The sequence below is a fragment of the Pleurodeles waltl genome, chromosome 11 (assembly GCF_031143425.1).
Source record: "Pleurodeles waltl isolate 20211129_DDA chromosome 11, aPleWal1.hap1.20221129, whole genome shotgun sequence".
In the NCBI taxonomy this organism is placed as follows: Eukaryota; Metazoa; Chordata; class Amphibia; order Caudata; family Salamandridae; genus Pleurodeles; species Pleurodeles waltl.
The window spans coordinates 843,835,638-843,850,166 of NC_090450.1; positions in this window are offsets into that span (position 1 = coordinate 843,835,638).

Sequence of the window (14,529 nt, forward strand, 5' to 3'; positions counted from 1 at the left end):
ATTGGTCAAGAAGCTACAACCAAGATAATACAAAAAGGTACTGTGCTGCCATGCAAAATAAAGTTATACAAAACACAGAGCGTTAACACTAAAGGTGGATTCAACCAGGTTTACAAAGCACAGTTAAAGACAATTATCAAATATCAAATAGCTCTAAAGGTGGATCAACCAGGTGTAAAATAATAAAAACTAAAATATGCAAAGACTAAAGTAAAGGACTTATTGAGCCCACTGAAAAGAGTTGCTGCATTACAGCCAGCGCAGGGCCCAAGCAGAAGCACAGGGGTTGCACTAAAGGAGTGGTTCATATTTATAGTGGTAAGAAACTCGTCAGAATCCATCAAGGATGACCCTAATGCAGGCCCGTTGAAGGGCCACGGCTGGGGAATGGATGGAGTCAGCGAGGTCAGGGAAAGTGCTACTCTCAATGTCAGTGAGTTCCACACCAGTTTACAATGCTGCTGCCTTCCTCAAACCACTACTACCATTTGACACTGTCAAAAAGAAATATATATTAGTGATAGATGGACTGCCTGGATGGAGATGTTGGTAGGTTTCATTGGTGCCGTAGAGCAGACTGATAGCAGGAAGATTATTAAATATCTGAAAAATGTTGTTAGTGATGGTGTGAAAGAAGTTATAAAGAAAATGTTGAGAACTGACAAAGAAATCACATACAATCAGATTAAGAATGTGTTGAATCTCAAATTCAATCCAGTACCAAACGTCGATTATGAACAACATGTTTTCGGTCACGTACATCAAAGAGCTGGTGAAAGAATTGATGAATTTGTGGAAAGTCTCGGCATACTCATCAACCACTGTAAGTTCAATTAATTTAATGAGGAACAGGCCCTAAGGCTTAGAGTGATCAATGGATTCTTGTCAGATTCATTCACACAATAAATGCTGATAAAAAGTGTTGATGGCTGCTGTGGCAAAATGGGACTTATTGTATAAACCCCCTAATTTTCTGCCCCCATTTTCCACTTATAATGGTGTTTTTCTGACTCTGATGGGGCCCTGGGCACTGCTGAACAGTCCCAGGGCCTGTGCTCTGATTAAAATGGATATGCAAATTAGGCTAGTTATATTTGACTGCACAATCCTACCTATAAGCCCCAAGTATAAGGTAGGGCATAAAGGTTTAGGGGCTTCAGCATTGGTTGTCCACCCATAGGTGCACTACTGTGGTGCCCAGTGTCACTTTAAAGACAGGCTTGCCTTGCTGGCTGCTTTTAGACTAAAGTTAACCTCAAATTCGACTGTGGAATTAAAAGTACTTCCAAAGTCCTAAGCTACATTAGTTTTACATATAAATCACCATAAGGTATGCCCAATGTGCCCCAGGGTTGGGTGCAGTATAACTATAAGCATTGGCCTAGAGCAAAATTATTTTTGATTTTTCAAATTTTGACTAATTTCTTTGATTACTTAATTTTTGATTTTTCTAAATTGTTCTGATCAATTGGTGCCAAAGTGTTTTTTAAGTGACATAAAAACCTAAGGATACCATGGAGCTTGATCTGGCTAGCCTACCCACACTCACTGCAGCTGTGCTTAGGGTGTTGTGTAGGAAGAGGGGATTACCTGCTGCTAACAACCTTAGGAAGAGTGTGATGATTCAGTCCCTTAAAGCCCATGTAGTGCAAGTGGAGTCAGAGAAAACTTTGGAGAGAGGAAGGGAGGGGGAAGATGTCCTCTACAACTGCTAGGAGGAGGATGATAATCACCTGTCCGTTACTTTAGTGGTTAGGGCCTCATCCAGAACTAGTGGGAAGGGAGGGTCTGTTGTATCAGCCCAAGAAGAAGCAGAACTGGTCCTCAGGGAGAGGGATATTGAGGCCCTGCTAGCCTACATAGATTTGGAGACAGAGAAGTAGGCCCTACCGAAGAAGTGAGCAAAGAGTACACAAAGAAATGATGGCAGAGAAGCAGAGGTTGAGGTGTCCAGGGGTGGTGGGATTTGCCCTAGACTACCCAAGGGGGTTGTTCTTATTTATTAAGAGGGGGGTGACATCGACAAGTGGCTGACAACCTTTGAGAGGGCTCCCAGGATGAGGAGGGATAAGCTTCAGTACAGGGGTTCACTCCTATTGGAGTTGATTCCAGTATCTGGGAGGGATAGTCTCCTGACCGCAGGGGAGGATGAGACACAGTCATATCCCAATATAAAGAAGTACCTTATACAGAAGTTTGTTTTTACCCCAGAGCAGTGCAGGCTAAAGTTTAGGAACACCCAGAAGGACAATTTCCAGTCCTGCTACGGCTGATTACGACCGCCAAGCGGGGTGGTGCTGGATTAGCGGATGCAGGCACCACTCACTATATCAAAAACACACTCAAAATATTGAGAGATAAATCTGCACTCTGGGATAGTTTTTTGGCAAATTTACTGAACGTGAGGCTCACGTGTATCAACCTCGCGGTCTTCCTCAGAGCCGCATATGCAGTGCCTGTATGGGTCTGTGAGTGGGTTTGTGAGAGTCTAAGTGGGTCTGTGAGTGGGTGCGTGAAGATGTGACTGGGTATGAGAGTGAATGCATCAGTGTGTAAGTGGGTCTGTGAGTGGGTGCATGAGTTACTGAGTGCATCTATGAGTGAATGAATTAGTGTATGAATAACTGTCAATTACTTTGTTGTTGTTGCCAATATTCACGAATATTGCATAGCATGAAAAAAAAACTTTGTAAGCTCATAACTTCACTCTCAGATACCCCTATATGACATCCCTGGGGTCAGGATACTTCTGATATTGTCTCAATGATCCAAAAGTGGAGCAGTGTGTAGTGTAGCAACGGATTCTCTTTCAGACGTATGGTGCAAAATAATTTGCTGATAATGATGGATGATTGTGGGGGAGAAAGTAGGTTGTTGCCCTTGCATGCCACTTGTAAAGGAAGGTGGTGCAGTTTTACACGTATGCCAACTTTGCATTGTCAAGGACTGAGGATAGTATGTCAGAACATGTTCATACTCAAAGTTTGCTGTGGTCTTGTTTTGCGCGGTTTCAACAAGGAATGCTCACCTTTTTGGTTCCTGGAGCGAACGTTAGACGAACTTCTGGGTTGACAGAAGAGGAGAAAAGATACAGGGAATAGTACACGTCAAAGGTATGTATCAGGGCACTACTAAACTTGTCAAATGATGAGTGTTTTGCAATGGTTTGCGATTTCAGGTCCATCGCAGTCTCTTGGCCAGTGGATAGCATGTTTCTTGGGATGAAAAATTATTTACCAGAAGGGGGTTATTTGTCTGCATAGTGACACAGTTTGTCATACGCATGGCTTTTTATTATGTATTGGTATGACCAGGGCTGGCTTTAGCGTTAGGGACGCCCTGTGCGACTGTCTTTTTTTGGCGCCCTCCCACCACACGACCACCTCCTCAGATCCCTCCCTAGCACCCGGAAACTGTGCCACTCATCTCTCCATAGCCTCCTTTTCACTTACATTAATTAGTTTTAAAGGGCTTGGAAAGACTGGCTTTATTAATCCACTGAACTATCTGTTCTTTGCAGCAGGGACACTAACCCTCTACACTACATTAAGGCGAGTCAAAGCTGCCCCTAGACAAACCTCGGATCTCTCTCTCTAGCAAGAACATTAATCACAAGAGGTATCTTGAAATTTTAAATGCTTCCTGAATGCTAGGCCCACAAGAAACTTTTCAGCAGGTGCTTTTAAGTTGTATGTTTCGTTAAGTTATTGCTAAACACAGCAACCCCCTGAGGTCAGCACCCGGTGCGACTGCACCTCTCGCACCGCCTTAAAGCCGGCCCTGGTAATGACTATGGTGGTCATTAAAACCCTGGCAGTCGGTGTTAAAGCGGCGGTAAGACCGCCAACAGGCCGGCGGTAAAAAAATATCAATTACGACCGTGGCGGAAACCGCCAAAAAGACAGCCACTTTAACACTCCGACCGCCACGGTGGTACACCGCGGGAGATAATGTACCGCCCACACTATTATGACAGGCCAATCCGCCACCTTTTCCAGGGCGGATTCACCGCGGATAAAAACACAGCAGAAACAGGAATTTCGAAGGGAAAACGCTCACCTCTACACACCCCACGAGGAACGAGGATACCATGGGCCCGGAACTCCAAATTCTACCTGCGATAGTCTTCCTGCTCCTCTACCAGGAACACGAACGCCGGCGGCGAAGACCACGGTGAGTACTGCACCTAAGACACAGGGGAGGTGGAGGGAAAAAACAGGGACACACACACGCAATACCCCCACCCCCACCCTCACCCACTACAACACACACACTAATGCATATCTATACATCACAGTTACACACCCCAAACCCCCCGGAAGCATGCAAAGACAGTAGAAAATGAGTGTAACCATTGGAATATATTAAAAAGAAGTAGGCAGAAATATATATATATACACCATGTACAAAATATATACCGAGCATAGTAGTCGAGGTAGTGCACTAAGAAAGTCCGTGGAACACTGGGACCACACAGTATGGGCGACGCCCACACAAGATCCCGACCATGACGGAGAGAACACTGCAGGGGCATCAGATACCAATAAAACAGGCACCTCAGGGGGAGGGAAAGGGGGGCACCTCAGCCGCTTGAGTGCACGACGCCAAATCCACGAGGGGGCCACATGACCACTGTTACATCCTGGGGAGTGCAAAGCCACAGTCTCTCAAGTCTCTACAGTGGGTGGGTTGCCCACTGTTCCATCCTGGGGAGTGCAAAGCCACAGTCTCACAAGTCTATACAGTGGGTGGGTTTCCCACTGTTCCATCCTGGGGAGTGCAAAGCCACAGTCTCACAAGTTTATACAGTGGGTGGGTTGCCCACTGTTCCATCCTGGGGAGTGCAAAGCCACAGTCTCACAAGTGGATGACAGTCTCCACTGGTTCTGCATGGTGCCCAGAGTGCTTCATCCTGTTAAGGACAGAGGTAGTGGATGACAGTCTCCACTGGTTCTGGAGGGGGCATGGTGCCCAGAGTCATTCATCGTGTTAAGGACAGAGGTAGTGGATGACAGTCTCCACTGGTTCTGGAGGGGGCATGGTGCCCAGACTCTGGTTCTGGAGGGGGCATGGTGCCCAGAGTCCTTCATCCTGTTAAGGACAGAGGTAGTGGATGACAGTCTCCACTGGTTCTGGAGGGGGCATAGTGCCCAGAGTGCTTCATTCACCCAGTGACGGACTCAGTTGCGTCAGTGCCCCTGCCGTTCATGGGCTAGCGGTGCTTGAGATGGCGGTGCCCTGTTCAGCTGTGCTTGAGATGGCGGTGCCCTGTTCAGCGGTGATTGAGATGGTGGTCTCCATTGCAGGGTCTCAGATGGTGGTGGTCCTTCATGGCCCAGGAGGCTGGTGCTGGCGGTCCTTCATGGCCCAGCGGGGCTGGTGGTCCTTCATGGCCCAGCGGGGCTGGTGCTGGCGGTGGCCTCCTGGGCAGCTGGGCTGATGCTGGCGGTTGGCTTCTGGGCAGCTGGGCTGGTGCTGGCGGTGGCCTCCTGGGCAGCAGGGATGCTGGTGGTGGCCTCCTGGGCAGCTGGGCTGATGCTGGCGGTGGCCTCCTGGGCATCTGGGCTGATGCTGGCGGTTGGCTCCTGGGCAGCGGGGATGATGGTGGTGGCCTCCTGGTCAGCTGAGCTGATGCTGGCAGTTGGCTCCTGGGCAGCGGGGATGATGGTGGTAGCCTCCTGTGCAGCTGGGCTGATGCTGGCGGTTGGCTCCTGGGCAGCGGGGATGATGGCGGTGGCCTCCTCGGCAGCTGGGCTGATGCTGGCGGTTGGCTCCTGGGCAGCGGGGATGATGGCGGTGGCCTCCTGGGCAGCTTGGCAGATGCTGGCGGTTGGCTCCTGGGCAGCGGGGATGATGGCGGTGGCCTCCTGGGCAGCTGGGCTGATGCTGGCGGTTGGCTCCTGGGCAGCGGGGATGATGGCGGTCTTCTCCACTGTGGTGCTCTTCCCAGACTTGCCGGGTTTCTTGTGGCACTTCCCCACCTTGGAAGGTGTCACAGCTGACTCCACACTCCCAACGGGACCCCTGGGAGCAGCTTTGGTGGCTGGAGTCTTCCCCCTCTCCCGTCTGGCACTGGCCAACTTCTGATGCTTCACAGGTGGGGGACTGTCTGTTCTGTGGCTCCGTGCCACACTGGCTGCCCTGGTGGCCGGTGCACTCCAGATTCTGGTGACTACAAGCACCAATGGTACCGGAGATGTTGTGGCTGAGGTGCTAGTTCGGGACCTATGAGACGGACGGGGTGGGGGAGGTGTGGGAAAGAGGTCAAGGTTGGACAGGTAAAGTTTTTTGGACACACTGGGATGGGTAGCTGGAGGGGGTTTGGGAGTGGAGGAAGAGGTGGTGGTTGTAGGAGGTGTACGTTTGGTGACTTTGGGTGAAGGTGCATGACTGTTGGGTGGGTGTGTGCCTGCGTTTGTGTATCTTGGGGAGGGGCGTCACAGACACACTGGGAGAGGATACAGGGGACGTGTGAATTGTAGTGGGAGTGGTGAGTGCACGTGAGCGGGATGAGGTGGTGGGTGTGCTGGAGAGGGACGTAGTGGCTGTAGAGGTAGTGCATGCAGGTGTGACTGTAGACGAGACTGGGAGGGAGGAGGGAGACGAGGAGGAGGGGGACACAGTGGAGGTAGTGGATGTTGGTGTGTCTGCATGTGTGTGATGCTTGCGTGAGTGCCTGTGGAATGTGTGGTGCTTATGTTTGCCTGAGCTTCCATTGGGTGTTGAGGTGTGTGCATGTTGGTCTGTAGGTGTGCTTGGGATAGGCTGAGGTACAGGGGATTGGTTCGTGGTGGAGGAAGTTGGAGGGGGGAGGCTAGACACAGGGACAATGGCTGCCATCAGTGCTGAGGCCAGAGTCTTAAAAGGTCGCTGAAGGACCGCCTGACCAGAATGAATGCCCTCCAGGAATGCATTGGTTTGTTGCAACTGCCTCTCTACACCCTGGATGGCATTCAAAATGGTAGACTGCCCAACAGTGAGAGACCTGAGGCGGTCAATGGCCTCCTCACTGAGGGCAACGGGGGTGACTGGGGCAGGGCCTGAGGTGCCTGGGGCGAAGGTGATGCCCGCCCTCCTGGGTGAGCGGGCACAGGGCAAAGGCTGAGGGGCTGCTGGGAGGGCGGTGCTGGTAGGGGGGGTGGCGGCTGTACCTGTAGATGCGGGGGCACAGATGTTGCCGCCACCACAAGGGAGCTCCCATCAGAGGACGTGTCAGCTCCTGTCCCAGCCGTGGAGCTCCCCTCACCATCCATCCCACTGGTGAATTCAGACTCCGTAGTGTCGCCCTCCAGGCCATGTGGGATTCAGCTCCCTCGTGCTCCGGTGCCACTGCTCCTCTGCCTGATGATGCTAATGCACACAAGAACAGGGAGACCACAAAAAGGGGGGGGAAGACAGAAGAAAGACATGTTGAGTGCATGCATTACCGCTACCGTTGGCGGACACGACAGGCACAGAAGCCCCCTGCACTACGCCGCGCTCTTGGGCTCCACTGTTCACTTTCTGGGAAATGGCCTACAAGGCTATAGACGACATCTGCACACATAGATGACACAGGGGCATGACTAGATGTACTTGGCACTCTACAGAGGTGGGCTTGGGTGCCACATGGCCTGCCTTACGGAGGGGCCTTGCCTACGGAACACACCCTGGCCTAGGGAAACCCACAGCCCACCTCCCCCATGCAGACACCTCCTCTGCACGCAAAGTCAGCAGAATGAGAGTGTACTCACCTCCTTGTGGCTGCTGTGATGCCCTCAAGCGCCAATCCAACTCCGGGTAGGCCACCACCAGGATCCTGAACATCAGGGGGGTCATGGTGCGACGGGCACCCCTCCCACGTTGGGAGGCCATCCCCAGCTGAGCCTCCGCCGTCTTCTTGCTCCAGCGGCGAATGTCCTCCCATCTTTTCCAGCAGTGGGTGCTCCGTCTGTGGTAGACCCCAGGGTCCGGACGTCCTTGGCGATGGCACGCCAAATATCTTTCTTTCGGTGGGCACTGACCTACATGAAATGTACAGGCGAAAAATAGAAGTTATTACCAACTGTGCTGTCAAAGTGATTAGCCCCCATCCCCTTCCTTCTTACAACCAGCCCTCTCCACACAGGCATAGCCCATACAACATGCTCCCTGTGTTCGTACCTGTTTGTCTGGAGGACCGTACAGTAGCGTGTACTGGGGGAGGTCCCCATCCACGAGCTTCTCCAACTCCTCCGATGTGAAGGCAGGGGCCCTTTCCCCAGACACTCTAGCCATTGTCTCTTCCAGACCGAGGTCACAACAGCACTTGCAGTGTAGGTCCTCTCCTGTCGAAGATCAGGTATCAAGTGATTGAACAGATAGAAAATGGCGGTCACGTCCGCGGCAGTGCGTACCGTCACCGCGGCGTACATCACCATTGGCTCCTGGGACCCATAGGGTCCAATGTTAACCAATGCAGCATTGTGCTGCGGTCTTCGACCGCCTACCGTGACGGTGTACAACGCCAGCGCAGTTACCTCACATCCCATTGTCCCACTTTAGAGGTCAGGCAGCCGCCATTTCAGGGGCCCACATGGCTTCATTTTTAAGTGCGTCACACATGCCTGGGCCTAGACTCAACACACATACAGGCCACTTTTCGGATTAGGATTCGTGTTCTGTGTAAGCTGTGGGTACGTACCTCTGAGTTGTTTGACTCTGTGCTCGCTGTTGTCCTTCATAGGCACCGTCCGCTGGGACATGTGAGGAGATGGCGGCATCCTCCGGTGTATCGACCGTTGGTGGACCTGTCGACAATGGAGGAGCGACATTTGATTATCACATACAGGTTTGACCATGCCACAATCCAGGAACTGTGTACCCAGTTGGAGCCAGACCTGATGTCAGCAATCCGCCTTCCCACAGGAATCCCCCCTCAAGTGCAGGTGCTGTCAGTGCTCCATTTCCTAGCAAGTGGGTCATTTCAAACAACAGTGGCCATAGCATCAGGGATGTCCCAGCCTATGTTTTCCAACGTATTGTCCAGAGTGTTGTCTGCCCTTCTGAAACACATGCGGAGCTGCATCGATTTCCCTCAGGTGGAGGATTTGTCTACAGTGAAAGGGGATATCTATGGCCACGGACACATCCCCAACATCATAGGTGTCATTGATGGGACCCATGTGGCTTTGGTACCCCCCCACTGGAGTGAGCAGGTGTACAGAAACTGGAAGAGTTATCATTCTATGAATGTACAGATGGTATGTTTGGCCGACCAGTACATCTCCCATGTGAATGCCAAGTTCCCTGGCTCAGTGCATGACGCCTACATCCTGCGGAATAGCAGCATCCCTTATGTGATGGGTCAACTGCAGAGGCACCGTGTGTGGCTATTAGGTGTGCACCTGGAAGCCAGTCAGTGGGAATGGTTGTCTGGGTCTGGGGATATCCCTCCAGGTTAGTGCGTGTCTAACAGTTGTCCCTCACCATTTGCAGGTGACTCTGGTTACCCCAACCTGTCATGGCTACTGACCCCAGTGAGGAGTCCCAGGACAAGGGCAGAGGAATGCTACAATGAGGCCCATGGGCGAACTAGGAGGGTGATCGAGCAGACCTTCGGCCTCCTGAAGGCCAGGTTCAGGTGCCTCCATATGACAGGTGGATCCCTATTCTACTCACCAAATAAGGTATGCCAGATCATCGTGCCTGCTGTATGCTTCATAACTTGGCTTTGCGACAACAGGTGCCTTTTCTGCAGGAGGATGGTCCAGATGGCGGTGTTGTTGCAGCTGTGGAGCCTGTGGACAGTGAAGACGAGGAAGCAGAGGAAGAAGACATGCACAACAGTGACTCAGCGATCCAGCAATATTTCTAGTGAGACACAGGTAAGAGTACAGACCTGCCTACTACACGTACTTTAACACTACTACCTCTCTTCTGTCTGTCATTTTCACCCAGTGTATGGTCACTGAGTTGTCACTTTCCCTTACAATTTCACAGATGTGGGTCCCACTGTGTGACATCTGCTTAGATTCCTCATGGACTAGAGCTGTGTGACATAGGTATGTTGACATTAAACTTGAAAGAGCATTTTGTCACTGTAATTGCTAATACACTATTTCGAAATCACAGACAGACTCCAGATTGTTTTGTGCTTTAAGGGTATTTATTTAAGTGCTCAATATTGGAGGGGTAGTGAAATGGTGAGGTGTGATGGCGGAGGAATGTCCATGGCAGAGTCCAGTCTATTAGTCTCACAGGTGCATTGCCCAAATGAGCATAGGAAGTGGAGCTGAGGCAGTTTAAGGATGGACCGGGTGACAAAGTGGGACAGTAGGATGACAATCAGGGTGGTCTCATTTCTTTGCAATGGTCTTGGCATCGTGCTCTGTCTTTGTCCTGGATCTCAGGGACCGTTTGCGGGGTGGTTCTGCCTCTACAGGGGGTGGGGTGCTGGTGTGGTGGTCCTGTGGCAGGGCGTCCTGTCCACTAGCGCCGGCGGAGGTGGTGGGCAGTTAATCGTCCATTCTAGTGTCAGGGGCCCCTTTAGTGCCACAGTGTCCCTCCTGGTGTTGAGTACTTCCTTCAGCACCCCTATGATGGTGCCCAGGGTGGAGCTGATGGTTCTGAGTTCCTCCCTGAAGCCCATATACTGTTCCTCCTGCAGGCGCTGGGTCTCCTGAAACTTGGCCAGTACAGTTGCCATCATCTCCTGGGAGTGGTGGTATGCTCCCATGATGGAGGAGAGGGCCTCGTGGAGAGTAGGTTCCCTTGGCCTGTCCGCCCCGTGTCGCACAGCAGCCCTCCCAGTTCCCCTGTGTTCCTGGGCCTCCGTCCCCTGGACCGTGTGCCCACTACCACTGCCCCCAGGTCCCTGTTGTTGTTGGGGTGGTGGGTTATCCTGGGTTCCCTGTAGTGGTAGACACACTGCTGATTGACGTGTCCTGGGGACGGAGGTATGGGCCCGCTGGGTGGGTGCTGTGCAGGTGTTTCCAGAGGGTGGAAGCTCTGTAGTGGCCTGTGACTGGGTGATGGGAACCGACTGTCCCGAGGTCCCCGATGGGCCGGGCTGGTCATCTAGATCCAGTTAGACAGAGGTGCTGTCATCACTGTGGGCCTCTTCTGTTGGTGGTGTGGACATGTGTGGACCCTCCTGTCCAGTGACATTGGGTAGGGGTCCTGCAGGGGTATAAAAGGATGGTTATTACATCTGTGTGTGTCATGGTGTGCAATGGGTGGGTGACCGTGTACCCCAGTGTTTGCATTCCTGTGTGGGACCTTGTATGAAGATGGTTTAGGGGGTTGTATGGGTTTGTGCAGTGGGCATGCTTTAGTGATGTGTGTCCATGCTTTATTGTTGCATGCAGGGCTTGGTGTTGGGATGGGTGGTTTGTGATGTTGGGACATATGTGAGGAATTGGGGTGCTGAGGGTGAGGGTGGGGGTATGTGATAGCATGCAGGTAGGGTGGGGGTTGTAATAGTTAAGATTTGTCTTACCAGAGTCCATTCCTCCACCTACTCCTGCGAGGCCCTCAGGACGCAGAATCGCCAAGACCTGCTCCTCCCATGTTGTGGGGGGAGGAGGTGGGGGTCCATCACAAGTCCTCTGAACCGCCAGTTGGTGTCTTGAGACCACGGAACGCACCTTTCCCCATAGGTCGTTCCACTGCTTCCTGATGTCCTCCCGATTTCTTGGGTGCTGTCCCACTGCGTTGACCCTGTCCACTTTTCTTCGCCATAGCTCCATCTTCCTTGCAATTGAGGTGTGCTGCACCTGTGCTCCAAATAGCTGTGGCTCTACCCGAATGATTTCCTCCACCATGACCCTGAACTCCTCCTCCGAGAACCTGGGGTGTCTTTGCCGTGCCATGGGGTGGTGTAGGTGATGTGTGGGGTGGAGTGTGCGGTGATATGTGGGGTGATATGTAGTGGTGTGTTGTGTGAGGTGCATGGTGCGTGGAAGTTCTGTGGGTGATGGTGTAGTGTGCCTGTGGATGCTGTTGTTCTTGCTGGTGCTCTCTCTCTGGCCTTCTTTAGAAAAATTTTGTCATGGGGGTTTGTGGGTGATGTGGGTGTGTGTTTTATATTGTATTGGGTGTGTGGGAGTGGTGTGTGTATGTGTATCAGGTGTGTGTATTTAGAATTGTCCAATGTGGTGGTGTTTTGGAGATGTGTGTGTATTTTGAGCGCGACGGTGTGTACCGCCAATGGAAAACCGCGGTTGAAAGACCGCCGCATCGATTCGTGTGTCGTGATAGTGTGGGCGTATTTCTGTTGGCGTGACGGTGGAGGTTTGGTTATCACCAGTTTATCACTGAACTTTGGTGTGGCGGACTTGTGTGGGTGTCTGAATTTTGGCGGATTCCGACATGTGGGTCATAATAGCTGTGGCGGAATTCCGCGGCCGCGGCGGTGTGTTGGCGGTCTTCTGCACGGCAGTAAGCGGCTTTTACCGCCAATGTTGTGATGAGGGCCAATATCTTACTACCTCAGCTGCGTGCATCGTGTTCTTCCTGATCTGCTAAATTAAAGAGAGAACGCAGGGCCTTGGCTTGTTAAGGATCTGGTGTCACGTGTATTTACCTTGCCGTAATATCAAGCATACCGCAAAAGCTGTGCCCGAAAATCAGTGCAATCAATGACTAATGCCTTGGCACTGATCATTAGGTCCGCGCTGCAGTAGAGAAAAACATGGCTATTGCTACTTATGCTTTTATTGGTTTATCCTTGTCTACATATGTCTCTTTCAGTGCTGCACTACGTGGCTGCCAGACCTGGCCAGGGGTACAAGAAGCATTGATCGTTAACTTTTATTCATGCCATACAAACACCCTCCCTTTTTCATGTCTTACATATCTGACGCACCGCCCCAAGGACAATACAACATACGTGCTAGCATTGTTCAAAATGTTGTCCAGTCCTTATTGGCTCTATGACTTTAAAATGCTAGAATCTGATTTAAAATCATAAAAAGTGTTCCGAGGTGTGAAATATCACCAAACTGAACATGCAGTCTGTTAAACTACTCAAAGGCTTGTCTATCTTGTCCGTTCATTTGAGAAACTAAAACCGAGGATACAAAAGGAAACTAAAGGAACAAAAGCAAATGGAATGTTCCAATACTACCTTCATTTTGATAAATCCAGAAAACTCACATTTGCTGAAATTATTTTTACCACCCACATCTTCATAGCCAGCTTGATGTCTTTCATTTTACAGTGACGCAGTATGAAAGTCTTTTATTCACTTATCATTAGATCATTCATCACGCTTTAATAAGAGGACAGACTGAAAAATATTGTTCACAACCTTATGCTGTCTTGCATTGTACCCGGGTTGGATCCAAGCAATAAAATAGCAATGCCTCTGGGTCTTGGCCCATCTGGGGGCTTCAAAATAAAGAAGTGCGAGAGCTTGTGCTTCATTTTTTCAAAAAGTTATCGCCAGGTCTGTGGATCTGCCACGAATTGCTGTGAAAGTTTTGTAAAAAAATGTTTTTTACCTCTGTCGGGGGGGGGGGGGACCCCAGCACCAGAGCTAAGGTGGTCTGGACCCTTGTTTTTTTTTTTACTACCCTAGCCGAGTCCCAAGATGGCTGCCAACACTTTCTGGTTTGAAGTGTTGGCAGCAAATCAGAGCTGTGCTTTTCTCTGCACAAGGTCGTCATTTTTCGCAAAGTCTTTGTGACCAAAAATACACACATTTATTTTCCCTTAGATATCTCCAAAACTACTGAACAGATTTACACCAAATAAGCAGAAGCACAATCTGTGTACTGAAAGTTAGATTTCTGCAAAGTTTGGTGTGATTCCGACTAGCGGCTTAGGCTAGAGTCATCTGTCAAGATCCTATGGGAATTAACATGGGAAACACAACTTTTTCATCCCCTCCCCCCTCTCTTCTCAGACACTGCTTGATTGATCACCCTAAAAGTTTTGTGAAGATTTGTCAAATGGTGCCAAAGATATAGGTAAGTAAAAAAACACCTTTTTTTTATAGAAACATGGTCCTAACTATAATGACCTAGTGTTGACTGCCACTAGGTACCATATACATATACTTAGAGAGATCTGGATGAGTCCACCCACTGGTGTGGCTAAGTTTCCCTAACACACCCCTTTCAGCCCCCCTAAAAATCTAATCATTGGGGCTCCCATCTGTCTGGAAAGCAGGAAATGGAGGAGATCTAGTTTCTGTCTCAAGTTGCTTTCCCTCCTTTGGAGGCCAGTTTGGCTATTCTTCCACCATCCTGCTCTGCCATCTGCTGCAACAGTTCTCCTCCCAACAGATGCGTTCTTTCTCTCAGCTCATGGCATGTCACACCTTATTAAGGTAGCCTGGCTCAGGCTGCCAGAGGCTGACCAGTCAGGAAAGGGCACTACAGGACTGACTTTGGTAACTTTCAGAAAGAGTTATAAAATTCTTTCCCTGTGCTAGTTATATTAAAATCAAAATGAGCAAGTTGTTGGATTTATCATAACATTTCATTTGGTACCAAACCTGATCTAGTTAGTTCATCTCTATTGGCAATAAGACTTTATTATTTTTAAATAAAGGCTCCCAATGTT